Here is a 9,984-nt window from a genome sequence, read left to right as displayed (position 1 = left end):
GATAAAGTGAATTCAGATCAGAATTCAGAATGAAAGTTTCCGGACGGGACAAAGGGCAACTCGACAACAGAGCGGCCTACGCCATGCGGTGCATAAGTGTACTGCATCACAAACCTCGTTTGGCCCGTGTGCGCTGACTGATGACGAAGGTGAGACAAAAGGAGAAGAAACGTTACAGAAGATTCTATTATATCAGATGGATATCGTTCCATTTGATTCCAAATGTATGTCTACGTTTGTCTAGTTCAACATAGTAATGGGCATGTATGTTGATTTTATGTGTCAGTATTTAATTAGTGAAGTTGGCTTAATGGGATGAATATGCCTACGGGAGATTTGGAGCTGAATAGAAATATTTACCGGAGTAAAATTAGTTAGATGTTTCTTTGTCAGGCGAAAGACAGCGCTCCTGTCGTACGCATAAGTGTTAATCGTCCTAATTGTGCATAAAGTTCTTATTTTTGTTCGAATAAATTTGTGAATGGGAAAAGTCAACGAAGGTATTTCTGCTATGACATGTGGGGAAAACTCTAAAGTTATATAAATTACTCTAGGATTTTAACATAAGTGGGTAATAGTAGCATGCACGTTTTTTATATGTTGTTTCGTGGGTGTGAATCACAAAGAGGTGGTCAGGTCTCGCATTGGTCCGTCCATGACCTAAGGGGTCATGAAGTGAATGTTGTAAGTGCCGCAGTGCTGTTATTTGTACGAGCCTTGGGAAATCTAGAGTGTTGAAATAATTTGGATGATTTCTGCATGTCCTAAAGATGAGTTAACTAAACAAAAATGAATCATTTTATGGATGACTATGGTAAAATTTATCCTTAACATTAACTGATGCTAAGAGCATCAGATGTAAAGTTTGAAGAACCGTAACACACTTTGTATTCAATAATTGGGTGCTTTGGAGTGAAGCAAAAGGGGTTGGATTTAGCGACGGTGTATTGTGTTTAAATGTCAGATATATGTTTACGGGTTATCATTTATGTCAATGATCATGTTTTGAGTTATGTAAAGGTTAAAAAGTGAAGTTGATTACAGTACAGAGAAGTTAGTGTGTAAGAGAGAACACAGAAGGGAGTTCTATAAGCACACCGATGATAATACTGTAATGGAATGAGAACACTGGTAACAAGTTATGTGATTTGAATGCCTAGAAGTTTGTACGCCATTTTTAATTCTACTGTAATTGTTTGATTTCTTTGTGTCATCTTGATGTTCCAGTCAGTGCCAAAGGGAGGACGAGGGTCAATAATTGTGTTTCCATATTCGTTTTTATGAGACATGATTGTCTCAAAGGGAGGTTATGATGTATATGGAAAACCATAATTCACATTAATATAGTCTGTTTTAGCTAAAGTGTAAACCTGGATCTTTGTCTCTCATTGAGAGAGTGACATGACATGTTTAGACAGGATGCCTGCATGGGCACTGCAGGAGGGACCCTAAAGATCTGGCTTGCTGATAGTAAACGGCCAGGCCTGCAGGACACCTACTGTTCTGTGCTTGCTTCCTGGTGACCATATATGGAGACAATTTAGGCATGTTTGACCACTTTAGACTTAAGGGGGGTTGGGACCACCTTTGCATTCTTCCTTTGATGTCTCTGTCTTTAAGGTCTACTGAAAATGTTTGTAACAGTTAGTCAGTGGCTCACACGCCGTGAGGCGGGTGGCCTAGGCCCATGCAGGAGAGATGATCTGTACTTTGTGTCTGCAAATAAACTGAACTCCGGAACCTTCATCCATCTGCTTGCCTGCCTGTGCTCCTTCATCCATCTATCTGTCTGCAGATTAGAACTTCTCCGTATTTTTGCCTGAGTATTTTCTAGTCTAAGTATTTAACGTCTGTTTATGCTCTATGGGGAGAGGAAAAGCACTCTCTCCTTTGTAGATTATATTCTTCAATATTTAAGGGTTAAATATCCATCATGGGTCCATTTGGTTACCAAGTCAAACCACTGACATAGACTGATTGTTGGTGATGTTTTAATTAAAGTGATTTAAACAGTCATCATAGAGTCACCATATTAAGCTCTAGATAGAGAAGTATTTGTTGTGAAATGATAGATTTATTGTTTCTCCACCTACCGTCACTCGTTCTATCTTCAAAGTATTTTGCCTAAATAGGTCAAAATGTTGTTTTAAAACAAAGACAAAGTTTGTCAACCAATTCCAACAATCATCGATGTGTCTTAAATTGTCACTTAAGTTTATGTGGCGGGAAGTTAGATTTGCGGGCCTTCACCTACGTGATGATGACGTCATCGCGCAGTGTGTGTGTGTCTGTGTGTGTGTGTGTGTGTGTGTGTGTGTGCATGCATGTGCGTGTGCGTGTCCCTCCTCTGTATGAACGCACGCGCTCACGTACACGCACACACGCACGCACACGCACACAGAGAGAGAGAGTGACTAAAGTTTGTGTGCAGCCTGCACAGGTCTACAGAGCAGCAGCGAGGCTCCGTGCGTGTTGAACCGGGTCCGTGCATGCACAACAACAACAACACCATGCGGGTCAGTGCACCGTGCTTTTGGAATAGCAGCAGATGAAGGTAATTATTCTCTCTATGGATGTGATCTCCATGTCTCCGTGGCTTGTTACCCCTTTTCCCCTTACTATATATTTCTTCCGGTCTATTTGGTACGTCTCTAAGGGGCAATTCACACTATGGTCCCGGGTGCGCACTCGGGACCACTTGGCAGATCTTGTGGTAGTGTGAATGATGCGTACCGTTCCCGGGAGCGGATCGCCCAACCGCCCCCGAGACCGCATGGGGGGCGGATACATAGATAGATATATTGATAGATAGAAGAATAAATGCATAAATAAATAAATAGATTGATACATAAATGAATGAATGAACGGACGGACGGACGGAAGGACGGACGGACGGACGGACAGACAGGTGATCCATAGACTAATGCCTGTCAAACTGCATGGGGATCCTTGAAATTAAACGTGTTGAGAATCACTGGGCCGTAAACATATTGCATGCATGGGGTCCCTGACATATCTCTTCAAACTGGGCCGTAAACATATGCATGCATGGGGTCCCTGACATATCACTATAAACTTGGCCGAAAACATATTGCATGCATGGGGTCCCTGACATATCTCTTCAAACTGGGCCGTAAACATATCATGCATGCATGGGGTCCCAGACATATCTCTTTAAACTGCAGGGTGAGCCTGTCTCTTGTGAACGCTGAGGGACGAAGGCTGTTTCAGTCCTTAGGACACATGTCGCACTTATAAGGCCTCTCCGTGCTGTGAGACATCATGTGGCCCTTCAGCTCCCGGTTGTTTCGGAAGCTCTTCTCGCACTCCTGGCACTTCACGGGCTTTGCCCAGGCCTGGCGGTGCACTACCTGGTGCCGGGCATGTTGTGTGGAAAATGTTTTTTGCACGATCCACATGGGTAGTCCTGCTGCTGCTCCCCGATGGCCTCCTCCGCAATCACCTTGTTCTGTAATGGATGGAAAGAACAGTCACAATTCAATTACAATTCACAATGTAGGCATTTATCAGACACTCTTAACCCTGTAACACCCAGCGTTGCAATAATACAACATATTTTAATTAATTAATTAATTATTCATTTTTATGTTCTTTTTTCACCTAAAAGTCATCATTGATGTTCATTGCAATGCCATTGGTTATGATATTTGCATATAAATAACCCCACAGAGGCTGAAATTCACACAAATTAAAAATCTCTGGACTTATTTTTCATGTAGATTCCATGTAGTTTTCGTCAGTCGGAAAAAGGGTAATCGATGGACATTTTTCGTCTTAGTTTTAGTCGACAAAATCAACAGTAGGCTACCAACCTCTTCCAAACTGGCCATGTTTTCTACTCTCTTCTCTGCTCGGCTCTGCTCGTCTCTTCAACCTCTGGAGACAAACCAAAGTTTGGTTAATTAGCACCAACTACATGACATTATTATTTTTATTATTATTATTACATCAACAAGGTTTTCAACCACTTTCATATCAAGGCCCATCATTTATTTATGTATTTATTTATTCAGCATTTGGTGACATTTTGCCTCTCAGAAATGTTGATCAAAATAACAATTCTTCTACATTATCTAATTGTGTCGACTTCTAGTAAATTAAGTGAATTAAGTGATTAAGTGAACCATGGTTTGGTTTAATTTCATCCTCTCAAGAGTTAAAGATATTTAAGGGTTAAATATCCATCATGGGTCCATTTGGTTACCAAGTCAAACCACTGACATAGACTGATTGTTGCTGATGTTTTAGCTTCAGGTTAGCTGTAGCTAAAGTAGCTAACAATTAAAGTGATTTAAACAGTCATCATAGAGTCACCATATTAAGCTCTAGATAGAGAAGTATTTGTTGTGAAATGATAGATTTATTGTTTCTCCACCTACCGTCACTCGTTCTATCTTCAAAGTATTTTGCCTAAATAGGTAAAAATGTTGTTTTAAAACAAAGACAAAGTTTGTCAACAAATTCCAACAATCATCGATGTGTCTTAAATTGTCACTTAAGTTTATGTGGCGGGAAGTTAGATTTGCGGGCCTTCACCTACGCGATGATGACGTCATCGCGCAGTGTGTGTGTGTGTGTGTGTGTGTGTGTGTGTGTGCGTGTCCCTCCTCTGTATGAACGCACGCGCACACGCACATGCACACACACACACACACACACACGCACACGCACACAGAGAGAGAGAGTGACTAAAGTTTGTGTGCAGCCTGCACAGGTCTACAGAGCAGCAGCGAGGCTCCGTGCGTGTTGAACCGGGTCCGTGCATGCACAACAACAACAACTCCATGCGGGTCAGTGCACCGTGCTTTTGGAATAGCAGCAGATGAAGGTAATTATTCTCTCTATGGATGTGATCATGTCTCCATGTCTCCGTGGCTTGTTACCCCTTTTCCCCTTACTATATATTTTTTCCGGTCTATTTGGTACGTCTCTAAATGCTTTGATGAATTGAACAAGGTGGACCCTCTTGTAAACAAGTGTAATGCTTTATATTGGGTCGTCCACTCACAGTTAACAGTCTTTGTATTGAGTTGTGCTTGAAATGTAGGGGAGAACGGGGTAAGATGAGCCAGCGGGTAAGTTGAACCACCCCCGTTATCTAGAAAACTAGAAAACTGTGTTGCCATGTGACCTTAAATCTAGTAAGCATCCATCATTTACACCTGGCTGTGAAGTTGGGAAGCACATGGGGAAAGTAGAAAACATTATTTTACACAAAAAACAGTTTTTTGTCGGTCAAAGTAATATTTCGACACATCGTGTAAAATGACTATTATAAAAAGCAAAATGTACCTAGGTCTAAAATGTAATATCATACACGTTGATGATTTGCCAATGGATAGAACCATACCATGTGAATCATTTAGCAATTAAATTGTCTGAAGTAGCTTATTCTAGTCATTGTTTTCTAAAATGGTGGCTATGGGTAAGATGAGCCAATGTCCGGGGGTAAATTGAGTCAATGGGAATCACTATTCATATTTTTCGTATTAAGTCTACTCAAATTATACTGAATGACCTTTAATTTGCATGTACATACTCATTTAAGAGAAGTTTGCAATATTGTATTAATAATATTGCAAATATAAGGTTCTTAATAACAAACTTTATTTAATTGTCTTAATATTGTTTAAATAATAAATAAACAAATAAATAAGACTATTTGCAAAAGGGAAAACTGTTATTATATTATTATTGATAAGTGAATACATTATCTGTTCAAGTTTAGGCCCAGGCCACACCACTCTGGATCTTTTGCAAAACGGAGATTTTCGTCCTCCGTTTTAGAAAAAATCCCTGGCCATACGACAGAGATATCTATGTCCACACCCAAACGCAGAAACGCATTGAACACTGGATAAAATCACTGCAGTAGCAGATTTCAATTGTAGGCTATATTATATTTGATTTTATATTTACACTTATGAGGTGCCAATCATATTTTTAATGAAGGAATAAGTACAGCATTTTAAAAACCACCTAAATTGTGAGTGGAAGTATATGTTTCTTTCATTGTCTGTCAGCATGTCACACTATGTGCGTAAATCTCCAGATCCCGACTCTCGACTTTTCTCTCCATATAATTTAAAAATGATAGACACTTTACCATTGCTCTGGCGACCTGGCAAGTCCTGCACAGAAATTAATAGCAGAGTCAGACCTATAGAAGTGTCCACAACCAGTTGTGAGCTTGCAGAGTGGCTATATTTTAGGCTAATACAAGTTCACGCGCACATTGTCAGCATGTAGGCACAGTGACATGCAGTCAATGGTGCGCCCTAAACATGAGAGAGATGTGCCATAATGCGCACGCACGATGCGATCCCATTCACACGTCTCTCTCTCTCTCTCTCTCTCTCTCTCTCTGCACCCTCTCTCTCTCTCTCTCTCTCCTCGCATGACCATGATGCAACATACAGCACGATATAGTTTCACATGCGGCTATGCACACACCACGCATAGACTTGTTGGTGTAGGCTACTGCGCAATGGCATTTGGCCTGGGTCCTTATTGGTAGGTTAATATCCACAGTTTATCTGTAGCGGTCGCAATGAACCTATTGGCTTCGCACTCGGCACCAATACAAATGAAACTATTTGAATAAAGGTTGTACACATCAGTGAAATTAACCTCTGGGAAAATCCCTAATTGAGAGTGTAGACCTAGCAAGCGCACCACAGCTCATATAGGCTGCATGGCTATACGGGCTTGGACACTACCCTACCATCTCTCTATATCATTTGATGAAGGCATATTAAAAACATGACTTGTACACCCAATGAAAATATAAACTTCACGGAATATATACCACTTCGAATTATAACAATCGGTTGAATATTATCTGAATATAGCACGAGTAAAATCTCAACCTCTTTGCGCAACGGGCCATTGCGCTGAGGACTGGGCTGGCAGTGTTTTTTTTACCTATACTTGTGAGGACCTCTGCTTGACAAGCTGCATGTGGGCGGTGGCGGTGACATCATCGTTTCTCAAAAACTCCGTTTCGCATGACTACACCGCTCCACTGATCCGGATATTTTCGAAAATCTTCACTTATTTATCCGTTTCAAAAAACCTCCGTTTGAGTGGCCGAAAACGCCGTTTGCGTGTGGCTGAAAGGCCCAAACGCACAGAGAAATGTGCGTTTTGCAAAAGACCCATATACGTGTGGCCTAGGCCTAAATCTTTTAACATTAGCTTTAAATTGCCTCCTGGCGCCCCCTGGACCCTGGAAAAGAAGAAGAAGAAAGTTAGACAGTACTACGGTTGGTAGACAGCCCAGACGGGAGCCTGAGGCCCCACCTAGCTACTGTCTCTGTACTTTGACCTCATGCTAATCCCACCTCTCATCCTCTGCAGTGGGGAACCTACCTGAAGACCAGACTACGTGAAAGAAAGTTAACGCATGAACATTCTCTGATATAAAGTGACATTTATTTGCTTTTGTGTGAAATAAAACGAGGGGCACCACCGTGTGTCAAACCCCTGATACTGCATCTGACTCCTGATTCCCACCAGACCTCCCACAGTAGTCATTGGCCATCTCCCCCCCCCCCCCCCCCCTTCATTTGTATTTACCTATTTTTTTGTATTGTTTTTGTATTTTATTTCAGTTATAGTTGACATCATTAATGTACAATTTGTGGTTTTTACATTGTATTTCAGACTTTTATATTGTATACATGAATGTTGAGTACTGGTGTTGTTGTTTTGTCCTGTATCTGTTGTCTGTCCTGTCTTAAGTGCAAACTTCAATAAAAATACTTGAATAATAATAATGGACCTTCCCATACATCTTGCCAGTTATTCCAGTCATCCGGGTTCTCCATACATCTGCCCGGGTGCAGTACTTAGTTTAGACAGTACTTAGTTTAGACCAGTCATTGGTCGAACAACTACAATCTATCTCAAACCCTCACCCTAACCCTAATTAGGGATATTATTGCTATTTATCGGGTATTGAGGGCTAATTGGGCGTTGTGTTGATGGGTTATTGGGTCTAGGGGTTGATGGGTTATTGGGTTAGTTTGATACGAAGTTGGGTATCGCCCTATTAATCTTTTTTCACATGTTTAATCATGTTATAAAAAATTATTGACAGGTGATAAATTAAGTTCCCACCCCTGTCTTTCCCTTAAAAATACCGAGGGGTCTTTATCTCATTTCTAGACAGAGATATGATTTTTTGAAAAAAAATTGGTTAGGGTTTTTTAGGGGTGCACTACACAACTTACAACACACGATTGAGGGGGGCGTAAGGGCTGGATTTGAGCCCCCAATTAACCATAATTGACCCCTCCCAATGCTTATTAATTGTCCCTAAACCCTAAGCTAGACCCCCACCCCAAAACCCATCAAGGACCACCCCCAATGCACATTAATTGTCCCTGACCCCTAACCTAGCCCCCCACCCCAAAACCCATCAAGGCCCCTCCCCCAATGCACATTAATTGTCCCTGACCCCTAACCTAGCCCCCCACCCCAAAACCCATCAAGGCCCCTCCCCCAATGCACATTAATTGTCCCTGACCCCTAACCTAGACCCCCACCCCAAAACCCATCAAGGCCCCTCCCCCAATGCTTATTAATTGTCCCTGACCCCTAACCTAGACCCCCACCCCAAAACCCATCAAGGCCCCTCCCCCAATGCACATTAATTGTCCCTGACCCCTAACCTAGACCCCCACCCCAAAACCCATCAAGGCCCCTCCCACAATGCTTATTAATTGTCCCTAGACCCTAAACCACTTTTTTTGCGAGCTTAGGGACCCACCAATGTGTCACTAAAAACCCTTACCAATTGACTCCAAATCGTCTGAAACATGCTCCTAGCTCATTTCCCCACAAACTTCTGAAAAAAAGAGGAAAAAATAACTAGGTGTAACCCTAAGTGCCCCCCAGTGCCTCCCCAGACAGTTCCCCCAAGTGCCCCCCCCCAGTGCATCCCCAAGCAGTGCCCCCCAGTGCCCCCCAATGCCTCCCCAGACATTGCCCCCCCAAGTGTCCCCCAAGTGCCTCCCCAGACAGTTCCCCCAAGTGCCCCCCCAGTCCATCCCCAGACAGTGCCCCCCAGTGTCCCACCAGTGCCCCCCCAAGAGCCCCCCAATGCCTCCCCAGACAGTGCCCCCCCAAGTGCCTAAGCCCCTGGGTTAGGGTTAGGGTTAGCCCTAAGCCCCGCCCACCTGCATTTCAGAATGGAATTGATATGGAATTGGGTAACCCTAATTGAATGGAATTGATATGGAATTGGGTAAACAAAATCGAAAAAATGACTAAGTGTAACCCTAAGTGCCCCCCCAGTGTCCCCCAAGTGCCTCCCCAGACAGTGCCCCCAAGTGCCACCCCAGTGCCTCCCCAGACAGTGCCCCCTCAGTGCCCCCACCCAGTGCCTCCTCAAGTGCCCCCCAAGTGTCCCCCAAGTGCCTCCCCAGACAGTTCCCCCAAGTGCCCCCCCAGTCCATCCCCAGACAGTGGCCCCCAGTGTCACCCCACTGCCCCCCCCCCCCCCAAGTGCCCCCCCAATACCTCCCCAGACAGTGCCCCACCCCCCAAGTGCCTAAGCCCCTGGGTTAGGGTTAGGGTTAGCCCTAAGCCCCGCCCACCTGCATTTCAGAATGGAATTGATATGGAATTGGGTAACCCTAATGGAATGGAATTGATATGGAATTGGGCACCCCAATATCTTATCAAATCAATTCATTTCTTCACCCAAGAAGGTATCACTTCCAGTTTCAGATATTGGGTGAGAAATGAATGGAATTGATACGGAATCGGGCACACCAATATCTTAACAAATCAATTCATTTCTTCACCCAAACAGGTATCACTTTCGGTTTTCAGATATTGGGTGAAAAATGAATGGAATTTATATGGAATTGGGCACCCCAATATCTTATCAAATCAATTCATTTTTTTCACCCAAAAAGTCTCACTTCCGGTTTCTCCCCCCCAGTGTCCCCCAGT

This window comes from Electrona antarctica (genome assembly GCF_951216825.1).
Source record: "Electrona antarctica genome assembly, chromosome: 9".
Lineage (NCBI taxonomy): Eukaryota > Metazoa > Chordata > Actinopteri > Myctophiformes > Myctophidae > Electrona > Electrona antarctica.
The sequence above is the reverse complement of the archived record's forward strand: the minus strand, read 5'-3'. Positions refer to the sequence as shown.